Raw genomic sequence first — 13703 nt, forward strand, 5'->3', positions numbered from 1 at the left:
TGACAGAAAAACTTGTTACTTCCAACAGGTAACTTGTTATCTTTGACAAAAATTGTTACTTCCCAAGAGAAATTTGGTATATTTGTCGGAAAAGCTGATGCTATTATAAAAAATTTGTTACTTCTAAGAAACAAAAAACTTTTACTTCTAAGAAAAACTTGAGTGTGTTGAGTAAAATTTTGTTACTGTTAAGGGGAAAAAGTTGGTAGTTCGATGAGAAAATTGGTTAGTATTAAGGAAAACTTGCTACTTCTGGAAAAAAACTTGTTATCATAACGAAAAAATTGTTACTTTTAAGAAAAATTTGGTATGTTTGACAGAAAAACTTGTTACTTCTAACAGATAACTTGATGTCATTGAAAAAATTGTTACTTCTACGACAAAATTTGGTATCTTTGACGGAAAAGTTGATGCTATTAGAAAAAATTTGTTACTCCTAAGAAAAAAACTGTTACTTCTAAGAAAAATTTGAGTGTGTTGAGTAAAAGTTTTTTACTATTAAGAGGAAAAGTTGCTGCTTCTAAGAGAAGATTTGTTAGTGTTTAGGAAAACTTGCTACTTCTGGCGGAAAACTTATTATCATAACAAAAAAATTGTTACTTCTAATAGAAATTTGAGATGTTTGACAAAAAACCTGTTACTTCTAACAGATAGCTTGTTATCATTGACAAAAATTATTAATTCTATGAGAAATTTGGTAACTGTGAAGGAAAATTTGGTGCTACTAGAAGAAATTTGTTACTCCCAAGAAAAAAAACTGTTACTTCTAAGAAAAATTTTAGTGTGTTGAGAAAAAGTTTGTTACTTTTAAGAGGAAAAAGATGTTTTTTCGAAGAGAAGATTTTTTATTGTTAAGGAAAACTTGCTACTTCTTGCAGAAAACTTGTTATCATAACGAAAAAATTTTTAATTCTAAGAAAAATTTGGTATCTTTGACAGAAAAATTGCTATTTCAAGCAGAAAACGTGTTATTACTGACAAAAATATTACTTCTAAGAGAAATTTGAGTGTATTAAGTAGAAGTTTTTTAGTATTAAGGGAAAAAAGTTGTTGCTTCCAAGAGAAGATTTGTTAGTGTTAAGGAAAACTTGCTACTTCTGGTGGAAAAGTTGTTATCACAATAAAAAAAATTTTTACTTCTAAGAATGTGTTTGTGTGTTTCGAATGTTAGAAGACGTTTACACTGATGATGATTGGTGTCATAGTGATAGCAAAACGTGATTATTGCTTATTGTCAAGAAACATTAAACCCAAGAATGCTTGGTGTTCCAAGAAAAAAAATAATCATATTCTCTAATGTTCTTCTAAAGCAACAAGTGAGAAACGAATATTTATTACTGCTATGAAATATTAAAGCCCAAAAAGATAGTGTATCCCAGGAAAAATCATGAGGCACTTATCTAGATAATAGAGACAACACTAGAACTCCGGACGAAGTCATGGAAATCAAGACCATACCATCGAAATTTTGATCAAAGTGTAAAAATCATGGCCAACTTCTATGCAAATATTAGCAAAATATTGAAACCCTGACAATTTCATAAAAAAAGCAATCTATAGAGATCACGGGTAACCCTTGAAATCAAAACTAGCGTAGACATCAATGGAAAAGTATAAAAATTGCGGTCAACCTGTAAAATCATTAACAAGACAAGAAAGCCCGAGAAGTGTTTTAAATACTCTGTGGCATGAAGTGCTTGTGAAAACCCGAATGAATGACTTGAAGTAAAACTTAACAATAAATGTCTGAAAAGTATTTTGTCAAGATGGGGATGTTGGTAGAGGGGTGTAATAGGGGTGTTAGAAAGTAGTTACAGCGTGGTACTAAGACGTGAATTGCCTGCGAAAACCCAAATGAATGACTTGAAGTAAAACTTTTAACAAGAATTGTCTGAAAAGTGTTTTTTTTAGAGGGGGAGTATGGGGCGATGGCAGAGGAGTGTTGCAAGGGGCAGTAATAGTCTGGCATTGTGAGGTGAAATGCTTAGAGTATCAAACACTAGCAAAGAAAGGGGGCGACTTCTCTGTTTTCCAAAATGTATTGTTCAATGTGATTCCAGAAGCTTATTTTTGGAGTGTGAAAATTGAAAATGCCCTAAGGGAGCTGGTGTCGTGTAGAGGGCTGGTGCCAGTGTAAAAAATATGTGACAGTGCCGTTCCGCTCTGGACCATAAGTATACTTTTTAATGGTTTGGGTATCTACTCTTCTGGCAAGATGATCTTCAATCCTCTCTTATTAGGTATTTTTACTCAAGATATGCATCGCTGTTATTACACAGCACCCGTGTGTGTGTGTGTGTGCGTGTGTGTGTGCCGTGCTGGAGCCCAACGGGGTCCTTTTAGTCTAGCGTGCGAGATGCACTAGCGTTATTCATATTAGACCTGGTCAGAGAAATCTTGGGAGTCTTCCAGAAAAATAATATGCTAAAAATGGATGGGAATCTTGTCAATAGAGAAGAAATAATAGAACGCCTTGAATCCCGGGTGGTCTGCAAGGGGGTGGAAAACTTGCCATGGCGGGAATCTTGCCAGGATCCAAATCTTGCCGGGGGTGGGAATCTTGCCAGCTGAACTCAAGAAACAGGGATGATATGACGTTAAAGGGTTGTCGTAGAAATTCAATGATAATTTTCATGTTGTTACTACTTTTTAAATTATATCGAGCAAGACCATTTTATAACCTCCTTTATAGCCTAGCCGAAGTCTGTTTTCCATCCTGCGGAATGAGTAGACACGGGCCAAACTCCCCACAGCGCACGGGGTGGGTGGAAACAAGAATTTCTCAAAATAGAATTTTCTCGCCTTTGCATGTTTTGATATTTTTGCTGAAAAATGTGCCCTGGGTTGCTTAAGGATTGAGACAACCCGCATGGTGGACTTGACACTCCCTCGGAGGTGACCAGCAAGCGGGCCAGAACTCTAGTGAAGGGAGGCTGGATAAAAATTTATAAATACTTGAAAATTACCGGTTTGCGTAACAAAAAAACTATATATGAATAAAAAGGCCAGTGTTGAGCTGGCGACAAAAAACGGGGCTCCTCCCTCCACAGACCCCTCCCCTCCGCTGGAGTCCTCTCCCCTTTTCTTTTCTGAAATTAAGCATGTTATTTTTTATCCTTTTATAACCCACAATAATGCCTAAAAATTGCGTCTATTATCATGGTGCTTTCCAAAAATGAATGATCGGTGGAGGGTGGAATCTATTGTTAGGATAATCTGAAATATCCATAAGTTTAACTCAAAGAAATGGATATTTGTGTTAAAAGTTTTTCAATATTACCTCTTAATATGGTTTAAACATACCACTAATATCAGCTCGCCCGGGGGGGGCGCTGTCACATAGGTGAAATACCATGGTGGTGTGGAGTATTTTGTGGGACATTATGATTGGCTTGGGTTGCAAAAAACGTGAACCACGGGATTTAAAAACATAATTTTTAATATGAAATGTCTGAAAAATGTCTTGTTGCAGATGATATCTTGTCAGGGCTGAAGGGGGGAGGAGGGGAGTCATGTAATGTTATTGTTGGGTGAAGTCCAGCTTAAAAGTTAGGGTGTAGACATTAAGGAATTTTTCCCATGGATGAGATGAAAATATAATAGGTACTAAAAGAAATGGATATTTTCCTTAAAAGCTCTTTACATGTCTTAAGTTTGTATCTAATATCAACCTTACTACACCAGTATTGCATGCTAGAGGGGGGTGGTGGCGTATTGTCAGAATAGAGTGAAATCTAATAACCCACGTAAAGAAACGATACATTTTCGTTTTATCGTTATTAATATCTTGAGAGCAAATGTTTCCTGGGGTGGATTAAATTGGGAGACTAAGGCATCATTCTAACGAGTACCAAAAAATTAAGGATCTTAGCTGTCACGCAATAGGTTATTTTTAGAATGTGGTTCCTGATAAAATTATATTGGAAATGATTTCATGGACCACTTGCTTTGGATGCTGTATCATTGGAAGGGAATGACCTTTCGAGTCCTGGCGGGGTCAAGAACTCTAGAAAAAGAAAAATATGAAAGGTGTTTCGAGCGAAAAATGAAACGTCAAAAAAGAAAATATCTTGAGAGATTTGGGTGAAAAATGTAAAAATGGAACATCTGGACCCGTCCTTGCGTAGGATGCGTTGACCTTTCTTAAAGTGTGTGCCGCCATTAAGTTACTGAAAAAAACTCTTTGCGGTTTTCGGGTAAAAAAAGTACCACATGACAGTGTTGCACAATAATTACATAAGGTGTGATCTGTCATTACGTTGCAAAGCGGGGATTCCCCTATGGGTTCCTGTCGCAAAGTTAGGCATATTAGTCCTCTCCGTTTGAAACGGGTTTAAGTCGTGTGACGTCATTGGAGTCCAGAAAGGTGTGTCATGGAGTTTTGGCAACTGTGTTCCCTTTAATAGAACCGGTAACCGCATTGCGAAGGTGTGAAGACTTACAGGGTTGATAGCTCCACTTATCTGATCCTTTAAAGGCGAGGGTGCGTCACGTGGTGTAATATGCACTTGAAACGGGGATGTGTCATTGAAAAACAAAGGAGGTGTGTCACCTGACCTGACCGAACCATTGAACTCCTGCCAAGGACGTGAATGTCACATAGAAAAAACTGACCGCATTGTACAGGTGCGAGGGACTCAATTCCCCTTGTTAATAAACTTATGTATTGTCCCGACCACATTCCAATTAATTGAAACACCTGGAAATTTTGCCTAGAAACACGGCATACGGTCGGAATCTTGCAAGCCATCCGCTAGAAACAGCGATGCCACGGCGTCAGGGGGCATGCGCTTGAATTCTATTGGAAATAAGAGGGCATGCGCTTGAAACTGGGGAGGGCAAGTGCTTCAAAATGGACCCCCCCTTCCCCTGTTACTTATAGAAGAACTAACTATTGGATATATAGCACATATTGCCTGCTTTGAGGCACTGGAATTATCCAGTGCCCCACTAGCTGTGGAGGAAACAAATCTAAGTAAAATAAATTTAAAGAATAAAACAAACCTGCTGTCGATGCAGAATATCGTAGTTGAAACAACTTTTCTTATTTTTCAAGCCAATACATTTTCTTTGTTGTTCAAGTCAAGGGACAGTTAATTTTCTATACAGGGAAATGGGACAAGGCGGCTCTAATATTATACTTCCTTTTTTGATCTGATTTTATTTTTAGTTCCATTGGCTCGAAAAACAAGAAGCGAGACATTGGAGCCTCATGTAGAGGAAGTTCAATGGGTCAATTCAAAGGTGATTGCTGTATTTAGAAACCTATCATAATTAGCACAACAATTTTTAATATAAAAATATTCTTAAACAAAGAAAATTATATTTTGATGAATTATGTTTTTTCTTTTTTTGTTTTCTTAACCTAGCCTATCTCAAACTAATGTACCAGAGGAATTTTGTGTAGTTGCCGGCTCTGTACCACTTATGATTGTGCCACTCTCTTTGGGAGAAAATAAGATATATATAGTTATACGTTAGAACCGCCTTGTGGTGTAACTATTTGCGTTTAAGTGCCATTAATCCAGGAACGTAAACCAACCTTGTAGGGTGATCAGATTCATTGAGAGTTTTGCCAATGGAGGTATTTGAACTCGTTTTCTACCTTGTGGTGAGATACAGGCATATAAATAAAACAAAAAAAACAGAAAAGCGATGGGTTTATTGAGACTTACGCTTTCATGTATACAGCAACATATATAAGTAATGCAATCGGAATGATAACTTCAGAGTGGATCGCAGAATGGTAGGAACATAATGTCTCACTAAAAACACTTTTTCATTACTATATAAAACGAGTCTAGATTCGCGCCCTAAGACCTATTTCACGATTGGCCCAACTCCTGTGGAGGGCCCGCTACTTTGTCATTATGTTTACAAACTAAAATCATTATGCTAACTGACCTTCCAATAATTTATTTTAATATTTTGATGATTAGACATTCCTATTCCTATGATAACTTGAAACTTCCTGTGAAACTTTGTATAAGACATTGTCTCGTGATTTTTTTTGCCAAGTATTTTCGCGAAATTCAAAACTGGGTTTCTTGATTAATACTGTAATTCGACCGGTAACTTTTCCACATTTCACATCTGTCGGTCAGTAAAACAAAACGTCTGGATTTCTGCGAGGCATTACAAAGTGCTCTGGAATTCATCAAGCTCTTTTGTGAATATAATCATCTGTTTTTTTACTTTAAAGGGCTATTTGGCTGAGAATAAAATGCGGTTTTTGTTTTGTTGACTAAGAATTTAGACTCATGTTTGAAACGGGATTTTAGCTTAATTAGGGGGAGTTTAATTTATATCGGAAGTATCCTTAGAAGGAAACAATTTTATTTTTTATATTTTAAATATATCACATATTACTCACGGTACATATTGCCCTTCCCATTATTTAATGACGTCTTGTCATTAGGATTTGCTTGCCCTTGAACTTTTAAAATATTCGCAATTTATTTACTATTTGTCCTACGTAATTTTAATTGGCATTGTATTATTTTATACCTTTATTTAAGCTTAATCAGGAGTGCTTAAAAAATTTCTGTGTTGCTTTTCTTATTTTATTATATATCCTTTTCTAATGTTCCTCCACCAGACTAAGATTATCTATGGTTACAGCCTAGCTACTATATTAACGATTTTTTTTCTACATCTAACACTCATAGTTTCTACACTTTTAACCTTTTAAACATTATCATGAGAACTGTTTTATGTGGTTGTGGCTATACTTCTACTATTTTAAGATATTTATAATGTAATAATAATCATATTAATTGAAATGTGCAAGTCTTTATCTAATGCTAATAAGGGGATTATTATACTTTCTATCTACGGTAAATTAATGGAGTAATACTGCAATACTACACATAACTCTATCTAAGCAATTAGCAATGTATATACATGAATGATTTAAAATATAAATACTATGTCACCACTTTCACTGGTAAATTTCAAAACACTTCCATTAGGTATGTTCGTTATGTAATAGTAAAGATAAGATATCGAAATTGTTGATTTCTCCAAACTATTAAAATGTGGCATATGCAAATTCACACCTACTTCACCACATTACGTGTCTCTTAGTGTACTCACTACGTCTGTTGTAAATTATGGTCATTCACTATTTTCGTCTTGTGCAAAATTTTTTTAAAAACTTACAATATAGTTTCTTCACAGAATAGTTCGAGCATGGTTATCTTTATCTTGGACGAAACGTTTTCTCTAAATGTCAAACGGAAAATGATACTTCCAGGTACAGGTGTGTGGAATTTTGATATTAGAGTTCTTTCTCACCTGCTATCTTTGGGTAGATTACCATCGTTAAGGGGTAGAACACTGGGATCGCGCCGGGAATAGATGGGTTAACTCTCTTCTTAGCATTTCATTCTTGGGCTATTTTTAAGCACATACAGAATGCATTTCTCGTATAAATTTTTTTCTTTGTTCACTTGGAGGTCATATTTCGCTTCTAAATTTCTTCTTGAATGGCTTGTATCTATTAGCTTTTGCGATGATTCCTTGGTTAATCGCAGGGATTGATGTTTGGATTTAAAATGGGTCGAAATCAAACTTTAATGACTCCTTCAGCGTATCGTCTTTAATTTATGGAAGCAGTATATTGACACTGAGGTGTTAGTCACTGGGGTTTAATTTAGGTTTCGGTTATTAAGTGGTTGGTTTCCAAGTCCATATTCGGAAATTATCTCGTAACATTTATGGGATAACAGAGATAGGAACTTTTCGCATTTGATAGAGGTGATAGGATGGATTCCAAAAAATGGTCGAAAGGCATTTGACGCTTGAATCTGCGACACGTAAATAATTTGGATTCATCAAATATCATAACTTTACAGTTATATGGTGCAAGGGTCCATAAAGATTATCAAGGGTGATATTTATGTGCTTATATCTTGTGCTGGTCAATGGGGTTCTCAGGATTGATGTTTTAATATAGTTCGATAATGCACTGGATACTAAGATTTATTAGATAGTGTTACCTGATACATAATATGGTTTGTAATCGAGGAACAACGATCAAAAAGGTAACCCTAATTTTCGTCCTAGCTTCGTTGCCTGTAATTTATGGCGAGTACTCTTCATTTTCTGAGGGATGATGAAAATAGATGTTACTAGGTTGTATCTGCACTGGATTAAGTATTGTAATGAATGATTTCCGATAGGTCATTCTAATTCCTGTAATAAAAATAACTAGGCAGAATCACACGTTGTTTAAAACGAATAGTCATAATACATAATAAGTAATACGATTTGGTACACTTATGGTGAATTTTACGCTACAAGACAATATTAAACAAATACACTAATATTATTACATATATATATTGATTTTGGTGTCATGTTGGTTTCAAATATATAGAATTTCCATTGGGAAAACTAAAACATAGAAATTTCTTCTAAGTTGTTATAGAATAACGACGATATAAGAGATTAATTCCTTTAACTTTAAGTAAGTCCTATCTATATCTCATATCTCATTAGTATACGCTATAACAAACACCTTATTTTAATTTCCTTCAACACTTATTTAATTCTAAATTAGATTTAAAATAACCCTTTAAACATAAGTTACGCTACATCATTTAGTTTGAGGTCTCAGTTTACAACATATTTCATGCCTTCATTGTTCACGCACGTCCGTGCTGTTTAAGAAACGCATGTTGAAGCGTTGTAACCGCACGGTTTTACGTAAACGACACTTACAATGAGGGAACTAGACATAGCAAGGACGAGTGGAGACCTCTATACCCCCTCGTTTTCTAGTGTCTTCCCCTTTTCTTGGCTTTGATATTTTCATGGGGCTCCTGGTTTAACTTCTGCATTTTAGTCGTTTCCCCGTGTTCTTCCTTTGGTTTTTGCCTTCCTAGTCTCAAAATTCTTCCATAATTAAAAGTCAGTAAGGTTCTCATAGTCAAGGAAATCGCGAATACAAAACATACAGTCAGTAGTATGTTCCACCAGGAATTGGTTGAGAATAATCCGTATCGATTATCCACATACGTTAATCTTTGGTCTTCATTTGTAAATAGGGGAATCTGGGAGTCTAATGATTCACTTATTTTTGTAAGCGGTAATGTTCCTTTGTTCTTTTCTATTTTAAACCATATTGAGGTTTTCATTTCCTCGCTGTCTATATTGGAAATAGTGTACGACAGATTGATTACATTAAAATTGAATGTTTTAGGACTTATTATATTTGTGCTTGTGATTATTAACAGCGTTTGAACTGTTGACTCTTGAACAAGTTGAACAAGTTGAACAAGTTGAACTGTTGAACAAGTCAACATCCTTGTTTTATGGTTATTGTACCCACATCTTGTAACAGTAATTCGGTCCTGTAACTTGGATCGATTCTTTCAGTATTATTATAACAAGACAAAGTTCCCACAGTTTCTTTTGGAACAGAAATTAACCAAAGATCATTTCTAAGGTGTACGAATATTTCTCGTTTAGTTCTTCCTATCAAGGCTCGCATGAATCAGGTATTTCTTCCTGTTGTGTGTCTTTTAAAAATATATCTAACATACAAGATCCAGATTTGACGTTAAAAACAGGTAACGTAAGCTGGCATACTAGGTTTTTGAATGATACGCACTCTTTTAAGTCTTGTGGATTGGCTAGGGAATATTTTCTTCCATCTTGGTCAACAAGCAAATACTCTGCTTCAGGTGTGATAGTCATAAAGGAATTATTTATATTATATGTCTCTTTATATTCTTTATATGTTTTCTTTATATTAGCAGGGAAGGTCGAAATTTTGTGCAAGTCATATATGGATTATTGGTTTATCAATGGAATCGTTACTACTGCGAATAATTGTTCATTTTTTCCGTGATGTGGACTTTTAATTTGGTATAGTAAAGAAATAAATTGGATACTTCTGGCTCCATGAGTAAATGTAAACCAAACGTTAGGTGTGTTTTTATTTCATCTAAAATACTTTTTAGGTTAGAAGGGTGTACCAGGTCGTATGACAAGGTTCCTCCCGTGGGGGCAAATAATGCGAACTCGAACTTATTAACATCTGTCGCTAGATTTAGTAATGACATGGTAATTATATCGAGTGATACCATGGTAAGGCTCGCGTCTGTCATCACGCAATCCTTTTCGTTCCTTAAATAATTCATTACGTTTACAGTTTTTGAGATTTTCTTAGACATCATTTCAACTTTACCTCTCTGGTAATTTACTATACTGGCTTGTATCTTCTGGACGTGTAAAGTTACGTTCGTGGTATTATTCAACTTTTTTTCATTTTCCCTAAGGATGTTTAAGTCTTCCTCCGTAGTCAAACCAAAACGGCGGGAGGCGAGTTCTCCGATGATGGGAATTAGGCTTGTAGACCTACGGTATTTACCTCTTCGAAAGAATACTTCGAAAATTCTCGTGGTGCTTTGTTTTAATTTTCGTACTTCCGTATTAAATAATTCAAACAAAGCTTGTAATCTTTGTCTGTATAATATTAAGAAGGCTTGATGAGTTGACACTTTTTGGGCGTTTTTCTAATTTAGATTAGGTAATGGTTTGATACCTTCTTTTGTCGGTTCGTCAGCCATGGCTAGTCTAGCACAAGTACGTTTACCGTCTATTGTCCAACATTTCTTATGTACATAGTAATCTTCTTTTTCTTTTTTACAATTATTTTTCTTTTCTTCTGGCTTAAGCCCTTGTAGTTTTATCGTTTGTATTTCGGTATGTCTTACCGGGATTCTTGCCCTTGAGTTTATAAGAAATTTGCCAACAGGATGGGTGTGCGTAAACGTTGGCCCTGCTGACCAAGTATATTTTGTAAATGTCGTGGGTTCTAGATAAGTTGATATAGTTAAATTTCCAGGGGATTCTTTGCTAAGTGCGATCAATTCTGGCACTGTGTTTGCCGTCGTTTCCAATATTGAAGATTGTACCGCTTTGGTTTAGGTCTCATACGTAGGTGTGGGTGTTGTGATATATTTTTCATTTGAGTCTATGGGGTTTTTATATTCATGATCTTGTTGGGTACTTGAGAACTTGTTTCTTGATTTGTCTAATTCCTTTAGGTTGGTATCTTGTGTGTTGTCATTTTCCTTTCTTGGTTTGGATGATATCCGTTTCGTGACGTTTTTCTCAGCAGGACTTTGCCATAATTCTTTGAGGAAAGTCCATAGGCTTGGTAGTTCGTTTATCATTGCTTAATTTCTATCATAAGGTTTTCGTTTCCTTGTAGTCAGTAATTTAGGGTTTTCTATGGATTTAATTGCGGTAAAGTCTCTCGACAAGTATTCAATATTATTCGCTGATCTTTTCCTTCTGCCTTCCTTGGTGCTCGTTCCAAGTGCCATGTCAATTTCTGCCATTTTCTTATCAAAGTCATCTATTACGAATTTTGATTTTAGTTTGGGGATAACTGGAATTGGAAATTCTTTATTATCTTAATTATGAATTATTTTGCTGGTTTTTAATCCTTTATCTGACCTTGGGAATTGAAATATCGATTCATTGAGTTCATTCGTGTTTTTCTCTAGTCTTGTTACTTGTTGAAACAGGGTTTCGAAGGGTTTGGGGTCCAATTTCATAAAAAATTTCCATGCATTATTGCAAGCTAGCAATGAATTTTCATGCTTGAATATTACTCCATACTTTATAATATCTTGGGTAGCTGCTTGAACAACGAAGATTATGATGATATTCTTAAGCCTCATCTTTTATTTTGTTTCCAGAATTAATTTATCATTAATTTTACCTATCTTTGTGGAATTCGTTTTTTTTTCAAAATAGTTTGGGCGTTTTGACTTTTAAATTGGGCTGTTTTATTATATTAATTTATATCAATTCAATTTTTGAATTGCGTTATGGCATTGCTCGAACAAAACTAAATTGTAAAAGCAAAACAGAAGTTTTCAAATTTTTTTTTTTCAAATTAATTTATTTAACATAAAAAAATACAAACAAATTTAGAGCGGCCATCTATAAAAACCCGAAGGTTTGTTTACGATGGCTGCAAATCCATTATTATAAAGCTCTACATCCACATAAAAACTATCTCTTTACGGGGAAAAACCAGCACTTGAACTAAATCAACATAAAGAACATTTCCTACTCTAAAAGGATTGCACTCTAGAAATCGCAAGTGAGAAATATCATATATCATCCTTAAAACATACACTCGAAAAAAAAAGAAAAAAAAAAGAAAAAAGATATATCTAACTAAATCAACTATGACAAAATAAATAAGTATCAGATAGGCTATAGAGCCGACTCCGTGCGCTTTGGCTGGGTAATTTCGCGAAAATGCGACCATTATCTGTCCAAACAATTTTCAAACCAAACATTAATCAAATTCAAAAATCTAATCATTCAGATTATAACCCAAAAGGTAACGCTTCAATCTACTCTTGAGCTGGCTTACATTATCAACTTGTCTAATAGCATCCGGGAGGGAATTCCACACCCCTGGTCCCGCAAAACGAGGCAGAAATGCAGCACGTTGAGTATTCCGGAGCTCCGATGCAAGGTCATTCATATTTCTAGTCTCATAACAGTGATAAGATGAATTAGCTTTAAAAATTTCCCAAAATACCTCCGGTGAACACTTATTCAAACATTGATAAATAAAAATTGCTAACTGGTAATCCCGTAACTGATAAATATTTAAAATTTTCAAACTTGTAAAGCAATTCAACGTGCTATTTTCATACTGAATGTAATTACATAAAATACGAACTATTTTATTCTGTAAGATTTGGACCTTTCTAAAACTTGAAATAAAACTACTAGTCCATAGCATGCAACCATATGATAAATAAGGGCTAACAATAGAATGATAAAGTAAAAGTAAAATATTGGACGGTAGTTGATTTTTCAGTCTTCTTGTCACACCCAACCCTTTTGAAATCTTAACTGCCACAAGATCACAATGTGAATTCCAATTTAAATTAAAATCAAGACTAAAGCCCAAATATTTAACACTATTTAAATGCTTTAAAAATTCACCATTAAAATAATTTTATTATCTAAAACACATGAAACTCCATTTCTACAAAATGTCATGAAATTTGTTTTTGAAATATTCACTACCAAATAACTAGAATTTGTAAAACTTATCAATTCAGCGAGGGCTTTATTTGTCTTCTCAATTAACTGGCTCAGACAAGTAGCTGTAATCGTAAACACCATGTCATCAGCAAAAGACGTTATAAGTGCATCTGATATATAAAAACGCATGGTATCAACGTAAATTAGATAAGGAAGTGGGCCAAGCACTGAACCCTGAGGCACACCAGAATTAACGATACAAGTTTTTGAAATAGAATTTTTAATAGAGACTCGAATAATATGCTGGTTAAGATGAGATTCAAACCATTTCAGAATAACCCCTTGGATCCCTAAACGGCATAGCCTATTTAATAAAATTTTATGAACCACCGTGTCAAAAGCCTTTCTAAAGTCTATAAATACTGAAAGTAACAGTACACTTTTTTCGAGAGCACCATTGATGAAATCTGTTAGGTGCTGGACTGCATGTATTGCAGAGTGGTTTTTCCTGATTCCAAACTGGGTATCACTAAGAAAACCGTAGGTAGTCAGATGGTTATAAAGTCGTCGATGCATCACTTTTTCATACAGCTTAGCAAATAGGGGCAATATTGAAATCGGCCTCCAATTAGACGGATCAGTTTTTGAACCCCTTTGTGAAGCGGAATAAC

The sequence above is a fragment of the Artemia sp. Qi Xiang Cuo genome, chromosome 15, assembly GCF_049724085.1.
Source record: "Artemia sp. Qi Xiang Cuo chromosome 15, ASM4972408v1, whole genome shotgun sequence".
In the NCBI taxonomy this organism is placed as follows: Eukaryota; Metazoa; Arthropoda; class Branchiopoda; order Anostraca; family Artemiidae; genus Artemia; species Artemia sp. Qi Xiang Cuo.